This window comes from Falco cherrug, chromosome 5 (genome assembly GCF_023634085.1).
Source record: "Falco cherrug isolate bFalChe1 chromosome 5, bFalChe1.pri, whole genome shotgun sequence".
NCBI lineage: Eukaryota > Metazoa > Chordata > Aves > Falconiformes > Falconidae > Falco > Falco cherrug.
The window spans coordinates 25,891,739-25,905,510 of NC_073701.1; the positions used below are offsets into that span (position 1 = coordinate 25,891,739).

Here is a 13,772-nt window from a genome sequence, read left to right on the forward strand (position 1 = left end):
GGTAACAAATTAAAACAAGTTAGGTAATATTATAGGTAATCTAATTGTTAGGCAACTGCTGTTACAGCTTGTAAGAGACTGCGCTGGTGAGACCCACCATCACCACAGCAGATATGTTGTCTCAACATTGCTATGGCAGGAAACTCATGCCATCCCACAGTGAATGATCTATACATTGTTAAGGCAGGAAGATAACACCACAACCACTGCAGAGATTTATCTATACATTGTTAAAGGAGGAAACCGACTGATGCCATGGAGCAACGGGGGAGGCTGATCCTGCAAAACTTAACCAAACCCCTGTGCATGTGCCCAGACTTGGGGTCAGGGGGATCAAGGTGCCTGGAGGCCCCTGAGGAATGTTGGGCACGTACATCATTGCCAGGTGGAAGGTGTGGTTAAGCAGAACAGCTTGTAACAACTCTATAAAAAAATGGAACCAACTAACATCGGACGGAACATTCCCCCACCGGACTTGGAAATGAATCAGACTGTTGGGATGCCGCAGCTCCAGGGTGGTAGCTATTGATGCAAACTCTTTCCTTCTTTCTTTCCTTCCTTCCTCTCTTTATGTCTTGCTCTCTCTCCCATTGCATTCACAGATTTATTGTTGGGCAAATAAAGTTCCTCGGCTCTTGACTCCATTTTGAGTCTTAATTCTGTTCCTGAGAATACAAACAGAACCACACTCCGGTCTCAGACAGGCATGTGACACAGCTAAACTTGCTAAGGCAAACCCCCAGGCAGGCCAAAACAAGCCCAGATGACTGATCCCAGCCTTCAAGCTATACCAAACTAAACCACAGCCTCCAGCCTCTGAACCAGCAGTGGCAACGGCTACTTTACCTGGGCTACAAGGCTACACTGTCAAGATATAGTTTCCTAACAGCACTTGCATTTGTGACTCCATGAGTTTTAAATCCATCAAGATATAATTCCTTGGAAGCATAGTTCATGTTTTCCATGGTGTAGTTTAACATAATTTAACATACAGTATCTTGTATAGTGTCTTGATAGTATTCTCTGGGTGTAGAGTCCTAACAGTCTCAGCACATTCCAATACGGTCCTCTTCTAGGGTTAATAACTAGATACTTCGTTATTCTAGCAACCTTCAGAATTCACTTTATACATTAATGATAAAATAATACAGGCATACAATGCTTCTTTCAACTGCTTGTCCTTAATATCTATGGCCTATTACTGGTAGGAATTAAATCTGATTCTTTTCAGGTTATGATACAATGCCTAACTACTGTAAGAGAATATCCTATGGGTAGAGGGGTTTGAAGCATGAATGCGTAATTTCACCATAAGCAAAATTTGGTTCACTGTTGCAAGTTCAAAGTTAAGTGGAAGATGGTGCATTGGGTGTGCAGCCCTGAACATCTGTGGGGACAAACTTCTGGGCAGGTGATCCCACATGTGATGTGGACTTACAAGTGATTTTCGAGATCATGAGGTGATAAAAGGATGGGTGGTTTGAGATTCAGATCATTGTGTGCAGGTGATACAATTCTGGATATATGCTTGAGCCAAAAGGTGGTAGAAGTCAGGAGACTGGAAGATCATTTCAAATAAGGATCCATGTAAGGTGACTGATAAATGGATGAATCAGTCTGGGAAACATTTGTGGATCAGGTGTGAAAGCTCATCAGAGGAACAGGATTAGGAAACTGAACAAAAGAATGGTGGGTAGGCCTGTTAGAGAAATTGCCAGCATAAGGCATGTGACAAATCTGTAACAGCAAATATTAGTACTCAACAGAAACATGATGTCATGGTTTAACCCCAGCCAGCAGCTAAACACCACACAGCTGCTGGCTTACTGCCCCCTGCATTGGGATAGGGGACAGAATTGGAAGGGCAGAAGTGAGAAAGCTCATGCGTTGAGATAAAGACAGTTTAATAGGTAAAGAAAAAGCTGTGCACACAAGAAGAGCAAAACAAGAAAACTATTCACCACTTCCCATCAGCAGGCCGTCAGTTCAGCCATCTTCAGTAAGCAGGGCTCCATCATGCATGATAGTTACCTGGGAAGACAAACTCCATTACTCCGAATGCCCCCCTCCGAGCCCTTCCTTCTTCTTCCCAGCTTTATATGCTGAGCATGACGTTATGTGGTGTGGAATATCCCTTTGGTCAGTTGTGGTCAGCCGTCCTGGCTGTGTCTCCCGCCAACTTCTTGTGCACCCCCAGCCCACTTGCTGGCAGAGTGGGGTGAGAAGCAGAAAAGGGCTTGGCTCTGTGCGAGCACTGCTCAGTAATAATGAAAACATCCCTGTATTATCAACACAGTTTTCAGTACAAATCAAAACCACAGCCCCATACCCACTACTATGAAGAAAATCAACTCTATCCCAGCCAAAACCATCTCACACAAAGATCAAGAAAACAGGAAAGGGAAAAGAAGACAGAGGAATAAATAAACATATAATTATGACATGATAAGTGGAAACATACCCCACATGCATGACCCCACAAGTCACTGACTCAGCTGGAGGTCTTTGCTTCAAGGGTTAGCGATCACATCTAACCTCCAAGGTCTGAGGATAAAGCAAAGGTTGCAAGTGCTGAATGACCTTCAGTCATCCTGACTGCACAAGTGGTGCATTAAAACTAAACCATTACAAAGGCATTATGGAAGATAGCGAGTAAGAGCAAGAAGGACTGAAATTGCCTGTTATTCCTGATCTTGACAGTTTTAAGAAGCTCCAGTTGATTAGCCTCTCCGATTTATTTCTTCCAAATCCTTTTTTTGGAATGCAGATGTCATTCATTATGCCCCTAATGTCACTCTGAAACTCCTTCAGAGGGAGATATTTTAACCTAGATAACTGAATGCATCAGGAACGGTCAGGGATAGAAGCGAAAATAAAGTACAAGATTTAAAGATCAGGAATGATAGAAGTGAAGGTGCCCCTTTGAATATATGCAGAGGTTGGGGACACAGTTTTGTACTTCAGAAAGCTGATGACAGAACACAATTAACAGGATAAAGGTGATGGTCCATCTGTGACTATAAATAGGATGGGTCTTCTGTCATACCAAATCAAGGAAATGCCACAATGAAAAATGAGCATGTGCATCATGTTAAAGGAAAAATTCACACAGACGTGGGTACCACTAGGCTTGCTTTAATCACAACTCAGTTGGGCCAACACCTCAGTGACCGGCAGAGAACAAAAGGTTGCAGTACAACTCATATACACTTATTAAATCATTAGTCAATGTCCAAGTTCTTAGAAGTTTCCTTTGGTCTTGCCAGTTCTGAGAATCCATTACCTGACTCTGTCCCAGTTCATTCATCTATCCTGGTTCCAGTCTCTGCCTCGGTTTCAAGGCCCTCTTTGATTCATGATCTTCTTTCCGCTTGCTTTAACTTACACAATCCTTCAAGCACACTTATTCTTTGAACAAGCAGTTCCTGTTCACATATACTAATGTTTCTAAAGACACCTGTGTTTCTGAGAGCACCTGTGTATACAAATTGTTCATCTATTGTTTCTCTATTCTTCTACTGATTTTCTTAACTGAGTTTTAAACCAGCCTTGGATTAGGGCTATCCAAGGAACAAGGCCTGGTTCTGCCTTTTAGCAGCTTCAGCACTTTAAATTTCTTCATTCAAAATATATTTTTTTTATCACATCACATCACATCACATCACATCACATCACATCACATCACATCACATCACATCACATCACATCACATCACATCACATCACATCACATCACAGTTCAAACATATGGACTACTAAGACTATTCTGCTGTTTTACACACCTTGGATAGCTATGTTAGTCATTGCAAGGCAAGGACTTGGAAGATTGGTGAGGAGTCGAGGACATGGCTTGGTTTGCTTGATCTAGCCTTAAGTTCATGAAGCAAACATCCTGCCCCTTATGAATTATCAGTTCACCATGACAACAGCTTCTAATTACTGCAACATTGAATTTTGATGTTCAGCCATGTGAGAGTGATAATACATAGTCTACTGTCAAAAAGAAAAGAGTATATACGTGGAGGCAGGGACACCCCTGAGCTGAGCCTCAGCTGGATGCCTGCCCTGACTGTTTTTCTCATGGGCAGCAGGGCAGGGCTGGCAGCCAGGGCCATCCCGCCACCCCAGATGAGGAGCAGGGCAGCCAGGGGCAGCCCCAGCCCTTGGCATTGGGCATTGCTGGGATATCAGTCTGTGGATGGGGGTCAGGGTCAAGCCCAGTGAGGGGGACCAGCATCAGACACAGCCCCAGGATGGCTGGGCAGTGCCCTGGAGATGCGAGGAGATTAACAACACAGACTCCTGAATACTGATCAGAAGACCCTTTATTAGTCCAAAACCCACGCTTATATATCCTAATTCACTGTTCACGCACACCATACTAAATATCATTGGTCAATCAATACTATTCATGAGCTTCTTAGCTACATTTCATTGGTTAGTTGCTAAGCTATAAACATACTAAACTTCTTGCTTAAGATCCTGTTTTTAAGCCAAAGTTCCTGTTTCTCTTCTGGGCATTCAGCCAACCTTATCTTACTTCCTTCCTCTTCACCCTTCAAGGTCCTTCAAAGGCATTGTAGCCTCTGGCACTCACCATAAAGCTCTTTGCAAGACTGGGCCAGGATATTGACCTGTGCCTTGGTGCAGCTCAGTGGGGCCCATTGCTGGGCAGGGCAGGGCTGTGGGGAAGCTGGAGACTGGCACTGCTGTGGTGTCACTGGCAGCCCTAGGAGGGCTCTGAAATGGGGTCCTGGGCCATAGTAATAAGAAAAGATGGATCCAGTTTGGCAGCATCCCCATTGCAAGGAAAACCCTCTTTCTTTCAGTGAAAGTAGGTTTTCCACCTATTATTGGCGATGATCATGGAAGTAATGAGTGCATCTGCCCTCACTCCAAGAACTATGGGAAGTCAGTGCAATGGGTCAGTAATATTGTTTCTGTTTCAAGATGCTGAAAACAACATTGTTACTGAGGGAGGTTTTTGATGGGCAGAAAATGAGCTGTGTGGACTAACTGCATGGTAGTAACCTGACCTGAAGAGTTTATTCAGACTCACTCATGTTAACAATCATTAAAACAGAGTAGTTATTATGGAACCTGAACATTGAGATGCACTGAAACACAAGGACAAAACATGCCACAGACTGAAATTAAGATGTGAGGCTCTAGGACAAAGTGGAAACTGAAACCAGGAAGTGTTTAGTCCACAGTACCTCAATTTTTGAGTATCACCACCTGTTGCAGCACAAACAAGCTAGTAGGCTGCAACAAGGCTTTTACCATCAGTCAGATTCTATTGTCCATGGTGTTTCTTCATCCTCTTCAGGCCAATCCTTCTTGCCTCTACTACATCCAGATTCTTCCTTCTCCAGGCTCCTCTTCATACTGTCCTTAGAGCCATTTAACTGCTTAGCAGGAACCAGCCACAGCTGCACCTTATCCATGTCAGCCAACCCACCGCCCCTGAAGCAAGCCCACAGCTGTATATTATCAATGTTAATTAACCTGCCTTCATTCCTCTATAATTCCTCTACAACCATCAATAAGCACTTACAGTCCTAGTGCTAAAAGATCCTATCCTTCTTTGTTCTTTATCTCCTCATATACCTAATTACCCATTTTCTCTTTCCTCCAGCCTACCTTTTCATTATCCCTACACATACTGGCTTGTCCCTACCCAGATGACTCCCAAAATAAACAACGCTACCCATTACTTATTCCTCATTGACATCAATTCTGTTACTTCTGCTTCTTAACCTAGTGTTTCCAGCACTGTTACCTAGACAATTTTGGCCTGGTGCAGTGTAACTGGTTGTGGGGGTGCATCTCGCCCCCTTCCCTGGGCCACTCTACGATCTCAGGAATCCCTGTTAGGCCTTGGTCTCTGTGTAATTAGTGTGGATGGTTAAGCGTCCCTTGACCACACCAGCAATTCTTGCATGGCTGAGGTGGGAAAACAGCATTGACCATACCACAACCGTTCATTATCTGAATCATAACATCCCCTGACAGCCTTGGAACATTCCTTATCTGAATTGTAACCTGAGTGGTACGGTATCACCGTTGCTGGAATTTTGAAAATTCCAGTAATTACTGACTTGGATTGTGGCCAGAATGGTAATTTACTGTTGACTAAAGCAAACCATCTCTGACCTTATGAACAGCAGACCTAAGTGAGGCCCTTTAGAGCTCTCCTGGACCTCAGTGTGCTGCAAACAGCACCTCCCTCTGAGTGAGATGCTTCTCAGAGTTCACAAACTCCCAAGTCTGCAGTTAGAAGGACCATCACCAAAAGCTGATGACAGAGCCTGGGCTGGTACCCCAACTCCTTGAGGCTCAACCCTTTGCCCATAGAGAAATGCAAAGGTATTCTGTGTGAATATTTCACTGGACTCGAGGGGAAATTTTAACAGGTATACCTTTGTACATTTATATATGTTCATCTCTATACATCTACTCCTTTGTGTCTCTGTGTGTGTGTGATCTGATTTTGGTACCTCATAACAAGTACAGAATGTTACCATCTTGGATCAATAATAAAGTTACTTTTGTGATTGTAGTAAATCATATTGATCCACCTTGTAAATGATAATTTAGTCAATGATTAAGTGTTGCTAAAATCTTGTGATCAACCCTAAACTGGGGATAGACCTTAGACATCCTTTAGATATAAACCATTGTTCAAGTCTGAGACTGAGATCAGATCTAGCTGCACCTAAGCTGTATCAAGAGTTTAGAAAGCAAGGGGGCCCACTCTGAATCTCATGACTCAATGGGAGGGTCTCCCTTACCCTTTTATGTCTTTAGTCTTTGTGTAAATCATTCCAGCTTAATTTTAATTTTACTCTTTGTGTGATTTATCTATGTAATAAGTAAGAGGGTGGGCCTTGCCATCAAACTTTGTGAAGTCACACTCCCACAAATTCATATTAAAACTATTTTGCTAATACCTTTGATGGTGATTCTTTAAGTGACCTAAACCACTTGCAATAGTGATATAACTGCTGGACTGTATCAGCCTTCAAGTAAAGCAGGCTTTACTACCTTCCAACACTCAATTCATCGTGGTTTTGTTTCATTTATGTTATATGCTTTCCAAAGAGAATGATTTCACTTTATCCTTGACTCTCTTTCTTTTGCAGAATGTTTTCCTGTCCATAGTTCAGCCATGGCAGCCATCAAGGTTCACTACACCCAGTTCCTGTTTGCATCATCCTATTGGTCACATCTCATTACAGGCAGCTCCTGTTTGCGTAGTATACTCAGCTCTTGACCCAGGAGAGGCCAGGCCTGACAGTGAAGGAGGTGCAGCCATACCACACAAACAGCACTAGGATGGGAGGCATGCTCTGGTAGCTTGGAATCTGGAGAAGGCAAAGGTCAAGGATCCCCAAAAGATTAAGCACCGAGTGGCAAAGAAACCATAAAGCCTTGGGCAACAGGGAAACTAATACCCAATAAGCACCTCAAGCCCATCTGCTGCATCAGACTCCTGATCTCTCTGGCTGTAATGTGAAGTGGGGAGGCGGGGGGTGGGGGTGGGGGGTGGGGGGTGAGAGCTGGGGGAAGGGAGGAGAGAGAGAGATATGGAGATTTTCAGGTCACAGAATCATAGAATATCTCAAGTTGGAAGGGACCCATAAGGATCATTGCGTCCAACTCCCTAGTACTCACAGAACTTTCTAAAACTAAACCATATGACTAAGAGCATCACCCAGATGTTCCTTGAACTCTGACAGGCTTGGTGCTGTGACCACTTCCCTGAGGACCCTGTTCAAGTGACCAAACACCCTCTCAGTGAAGAACCTTTTCCTAATGTCCAACCTGAACTTCCCCTGACACAGCTTTATTCATTTCCTTGTGTACTACTATTGCTGGTCACCACAGAGAGGGGATCAGCATTTCCCCCTCTGCTGCCCTCCTTGAGGAAGTTGTAGGTTGCAAGGAGATCACTGCTCAGCCTTCTCTTCTCCAGGCTGAACAAAACAAGTGACCTCAGCTGTTCCTTGTAAGTCTTGCCCTTGAAGCCTTTCACCATCTTGGTTGCTCTCCTCTGGACATCCTCTAATAGTTTGATGTCCTTCTTATATTGAGGAGCCCAAAACTGCACACAGTACTTGAGGTGGGGCTGCACCAGTGCAGTGTAGAGTGTGAAGATCACCTCCCTCAACTGGTTAGCTACGCTGTGCTTGATGCACCCCTGGACAGTTGGCCCTTCTGGCTGCTGGGGCACACTTGACTCATATTCAGCTTTCCATCAGCCCAGACCCCCAGATCTCTTTCCACAGTGTCACCAAAATTGGGAATAAGAAAACTCCTTAACACCAACGTAGCATTAAGAAGCAGGCATTCCTTTACTGCTGCACTGGATGCACGGGGGATCGCTCCACCTGATGTGCATGCCGTATGTTTCATTCCAGCAAAGTTATGTAGTCCACATACGTTTATGCATTACATTTCTCAGAAAAACCATACATATTCATGCAACAGAGAGTACTACGTTGATTAAATGTCACGCATGATCCTTACAAGTGTTTTAGAGTCTTCTAAGGGGTCTCAAACAATAGTCAACCTTATAGTTACAGCTGACCAATCACTGAACCTTGATTTCCTTCCCTTACATGGAAAGTCCAAGTTTGTTTCATTAGTTACCTATACAACAGTCTCCTCAGCTACTGTACAGTCTCCTCAGTGACTGTAAGTTTTAGACAATTCTTTCCCTCTCGGCATAAAATTACACAACTAAGGTTGGTTAACAGTCTCTCCATAGTGATTATTCTGAAACAAACAATATAGTTACAAAGCTAAAATAAACTATACCACATGGTAACAACAGGGCTGCTTTCCAGCCTCTCATCCCCCAGTTTGTACATATAACCAGGATTACCCTGTCCCAGGTGGAGAATCTGGCATTTGCTCTTGTTGCATTTCATACGGTTGGTGATTGCCTGAGCTCTCCAGTGTGTCCATATCTCTCTGTAAGGCCTCTCTAACCTTGAGGGAGTCTACAGCTTCTCCTAATTTAGTATCAGCAGCATAACTTTGACTCATGCATCCAGATCATTTATAAAAACATTGAAGAGTACTGGACCTAAAATTGAGCCCTGGGGGACCCCATTGGTGACTGGCTGTCAGCCTGATGTAACCCCACTTACTATAACTCTTTGAGCACGAACCACCAGCCAATTGCTCACCTAATGTATTAAGGACTTGTCTGGCTGTGTGCTGGACTCTTTGTCCAGAAGGACATCATGAGACAGTAGGGCCTTCAGTTCTCTCTTGCTGGTGCCACCTCAGTCTCTGAGAAGCTTTTTAATGTTTTGGCTTTTTTTAGTTTCTGTGGCCCCTTGCACTTCCTGATATCCTTTAGATTAATTGCTAATTCTCCCTGGTATATCACAATTTGTACAATCATCCCAGAGATAATCAGAGAAAATTGGTCACTGCACTGTTATCCTGCAGCTTTCTTAAGCACAGCATTCTTACATAGGTTATCCTGTTGCCTTCTAGACATCAGATCAGAGATCTAAATGTGCTAAACCAGCAAGCTGGTCTTTTTCTCATCACAAGAAATGCTAAATGTGTTTGTGCTGTGCTGGGAGTGTGGTTGCTGTCCTGTCGTGGCACATGGTCTCATTTCCCCTGTTGTGGGTTTGTTGTCTCTGGCTATTCTTAGATTTCCTCTTACATGTGGGATGATAGAAATTTGTAAGAGAAATTCTGAAGTTGTTTTGAATAAAATAGGGATGATGCATTGTTACTTAAGGTTGGCAGTTCACCTGGATCACAGCACAAGCCACACATGTTTTCATTCAATAGCCAGAGAGCAAGAAAATGAAGTCATGTGACTGATATCCCCTGCTTCTGACATCTGGTACAGGATTGCACCAGGACATGGTGACAACTGTTACAGAACAATGGAACAAGCGTATGTGAGATATTCTGGATGGCAAAACCCGTGATCTTCCTGTGGTCAGGGATGCTTCCTCTGAGTGCTCACTCTACTCTTGCTTAGATTTTGTCTAACGCACAGATCGTGCTAAGGCCTGATGTATGCTAGGAGCAGCATCACTAGGTCAAAGCCAGAGCAACATCAGGTAGACAGGATGGACTGGACAGGAAGAGATAAGAGATAAAGACCCTTATTCAGCCATTGCCACCCACAGCTTGCTGTCTCCTTCAGCCAGAATTCTTGCCTATTGTTTTTCTGGCAAGCTCTTCAGAATCTACTAGTTTATGGAAATGGTAAAGACCATACTCCCAAATTGAGAGATATATGTAGATCAGCTTATCCAAAAGGTTTTTGAAGTGGATCCAACAGCACCTGGACTGCTAAGACCTTTGTGTTCCCCAGTGTGATATAGGCACAGAGAACGCTAACCATCGGCTAGAGTATTGGCCTCCTTGTTCTTCTTCCTTTGAGGGTTGATACAGATTAAAACCAGCCCAGTGGGCAAGTATTAGCTTGATGCGTTTAGAGTGGGCAATCAGGAAGGGCTAATCTTTAGCTAGCAGATGTTTTACACTTGAATGAAAGCTAGATAATAGATGATGTGTATGTAGATAGAACAATGATCTTTAGCAGATAACACAAACTAAACAGTGAAGGCCTGCTAATGTATGCAAAGATAAGCAAGAATTTTAGGTAATCACCGAAGAAGAAACCCATTTCAAAGCATTCTATACCAAAGGTGAAACTATATCTTGAAGAAGACTGCGAGCCTTCCTCCCAGAGGACCTCCCACCACGATCAGCAGGTGTCAGTGCGCAGGCGCCAGAGGGTGGAGATTTATGATAATAAATTCTCGGAAATCTTATGTATATGCATGTCTTTGTATAATAAATACCCGGCTGCTTGTCGAAACGGTGTGCAAGTTAGGAAAAGTGATCCCCCTTGCACCCAGTGCTACAAGAATAACCTTTCAAGGGTTGTGAAGTTTATTTCTGGAAGTCAGGGTGAATGGGTAGACTCACACTTTTAAAAGTAAGTCTAGATTTACTAGTATTGTTTACTGATTATTAAGAATTTGACCTGATCTGTAGAGGGTGTCCAGGTGATAAAAAAATCTAGTTAACTGAAATTTTAGGTAATAGGAAAGTTATGCCAATTGCCAGAAATTCTGTGTAACCACCTATGCTGTTGCTAAAATCTTCATGTAACAATAAAGCTCTAATCTAACTACAAACCTGTGGGCAGTTCTCATTCTACAAGAGTCCTTAAAAGAACCTACCTGTCACCATGAAGTGGGGCACAACTGGCCTGGAGACAGAAAGTAACTAGAAAGGGAAAACAAAAGCACAACAATAACTAAGCAACGTTTTTGAAGACTCACATGGAGGCAAAAGATCACAATAACTATTTGCTCTGAAAGGTTATATATATAAGGTCTATCCAAAAGCAGTTTGTTCTGAGCAATGAAGAGAAACTTAGGATGTACAGAGACGATTCAGCAGCTGCCATGTCCTCTGTCACATACCAGTCCTATGTGTCACCCCAACCTGGTTGAAGAAATGCATTCTGATACTTGTGAGTGAGCAGAGTTGACTCATTTGTAAAGCTTAGTAAAAATGACTTTCCCTGACTATATAGTTATATAATGAGCTTTGTTTGCCTAACTGCTACTCAGGATACATAATTTATAAGATTTATACAGTTGACGTATGGAATTAGACTCTATAACTCGAAAGTTATAAAGTAGGTATGTTTATTGCGCGCAGATGCACGGGGGATCGCTCTACCACAAACGTGCATGCCCGAAGTGACGAACCATCTCACATTTATACAATAAAATAAATGAATATTCAATTAACACCTATACGATTTCGTTACCTAAACCCGCTTACTCTCGCTCCGTATGTTAATTAGCTTATCAGTCCTTTGCCTGGAATGTGGTGGTCTTGCAGGTTTGTAGGTGATTCATGTCCTTGTGACCACCCGATGTTCTCCAGCAAGAAGACTTAGCACTCCCTCCCTGTAGATAACATTGGAATGTCTCTCATCCTTTTCTCACCCTTTTTTAAATAGCCCCTTTGTTAGAGGAAGAAGGGTAGGTGTCTCCTCAAAGCTGTGTGGCTATGTGGCTATGTGACCAGACACCACACCCATGACCAGTCACCATACCCACATTCCTTGAGCAGACATATACAATCACGATAGATGTCCATTGTCCCCATTTCACACTATTTCTCCATATCACAGTGTAGGCTTGTTACTTGTATCAAACGGAAACTTAGACCTTTTAAGGTAATTCTGTGATGTGAAACTGAAGTACTTATGTGTATGAAACGGGAATTCATGCATTGCTTGCCAGTTCGGTAACAATTGCCTGATGGTTGAAATACAGTGTGAGTGCAGTGAGACAGGGGCCTGTTTTGCAAACATATTAGGCGCTGATGCTTCTGTTTCTGTAAATAAGCTTATAAGCAGGGGTGGTACTTATAAAATAAGAGTAAAGCAGCGATGAGAACAGCTACTGCCATGTACGAGGCCACGTAGGAGGTGAGCAGGGTCCAGGTGAGGGGAGGACCAGCGCCTAAGTACCAGAGGTCTGCCCGGAGGTCCACCCTACATGGGCCCTAGAGGTAGGAACCTCTGCCTTCAGTATGCATCGCATGTGACAACTATTATCAAATAACCAAAAGGTATAATTTACCTGTAATTTCAAAGATCGTTGGACAAGTACGGGGAGGTGCCAACCCCTACGTGCTCCCGGCACCAACAAAGGTGTGCTTTACTTGACAGTTGCAGACCGTGAGGTGATTTCTTTGAATCAAGTATTTCCATCAAATATTAAAAATTTTATTTTCATCTAGCTAGTATTTACCACAGAGCCTCTATACATACCAGTCTCCATTTCCCCTAATTGCAAGCTCCCCTTGAAGTCCCAGCTGGTCCTCAAGTCTCGGCGGGGGATGAAAGAAGCACTGTATTTTTCTTAGAAATCATGATGTGCCTGAAGCTGGAGTTCTCCAGGGACGGAGAGGGCAGGCAGGGAGACAGGCAGGGAGGAGGGAGGCAGGCAGGCAGGCAGGCAGGCAGGGAGGAGGGAGGGGCTCCGGCTGCAGAGGCTGGAGAAGTCGGGAGCCAAACCCGACCGCGCCGCACAGCTCCTGCCAGTTGCGCGGCGCGACCACGAGGAAACCTGCGCTCCCGCCGATCGACCTCGCCCCGCGTGGCGCACCGGCCGGCCGCACCGCTGCCTTCCCACCGCCCCCCGGCCGGGCGGCTGCAGCGCGCCCGCCGCAGGCCGCAGGCCTCGGGGCCCCTCACCGCCGCCCGGGGTCGGACAGAGCGGCGGGGTCGGCGCTGGCGTCCCGCCCCGGGACGGGCCTTGGCGTTCGCCTCGCCGTGCCGGCCGCCGGCGGCCTCCTTCCGCCTCTCATCGGAGTCTACGGGGCCGCTGGCTTCGCCTCTGCGCGCCGAGAGGCTCGCCGGGCGGCCGCGCCGGGTTCGGTGAGTACCGGCGGCGGCGGCGCGCAGGGAGGGGAAGGGAAGGGACCGGGGCGGCCGTGCCTGCCGGCGGCTGGTGACAGCCGCTCCCTTGGCCGCCGGGCGGGCAGGGAGGGAGCTGGAGGGCCGCTAGCAAGGGCCGCGTCGCTCCTCCGGCGGGGCCGGGGGCCGGTGGCGGAGCCGTTTCCTCAGGCTGGCCCAGTGAGGCCGTTCCCAGCTCCTCCCCGGGGCGGCGGGGGAGGCCTTGGCAGAGCCGCCCGGGGCCGCCGCAAGGCGAGTGTCCCGCGGGACCGCACGGTCTGCCGGGGCGGCTGGGGGCC

General features: G+C 45.4%; 1 protein-coding gene and 1 long non-coding RNA gene across 4 annotated transcripts in view; one reads left to right on the forward strand and one right to left on the reverse strand.

Annotated features, from left to right (window-relative positions):
• Window positions 1-1,277: 1,277 nt before the first annotated feature.
• On the reverse strand, window positions 1,278-12,927 carry LOC106631292 (uncharacterized). The gene is made up of 3 exons (XR_001334865.3): window positions 12,847-12,927; window positions 11,234-11,279; window positions 1,278-2,031 (listed from the first exon to the last, which is right to left on the reverse strand). It is a non-coding gene; the product is annotated as an uncharacterized LOC106631292 (long non-coding RNA).
• Window positions 12,928-13,139: 212 nt separating this feature from the next.
• The window catches only part of RESF1 (retroelement silencing factor 1), a 39,357-nt gene continuing 38,724 nt past the window's right edge, over window positions 13,140-13,772 (forward strand). For 2 of the 3 annotated variants that reach the window (XM_055710788.1, XM_055710787.1), the window contains exon 1: window positions 13,142-13,455. The gene's annotated coding sequence lies outside the window, so the exon portion shown is untranslated. Of the gene's footprint in view, window positions 13,456-13,772 lie in introns of all 3 variants that reach the window. The other variant, XM_055710789.1, reaches the window with a different exon arrangement.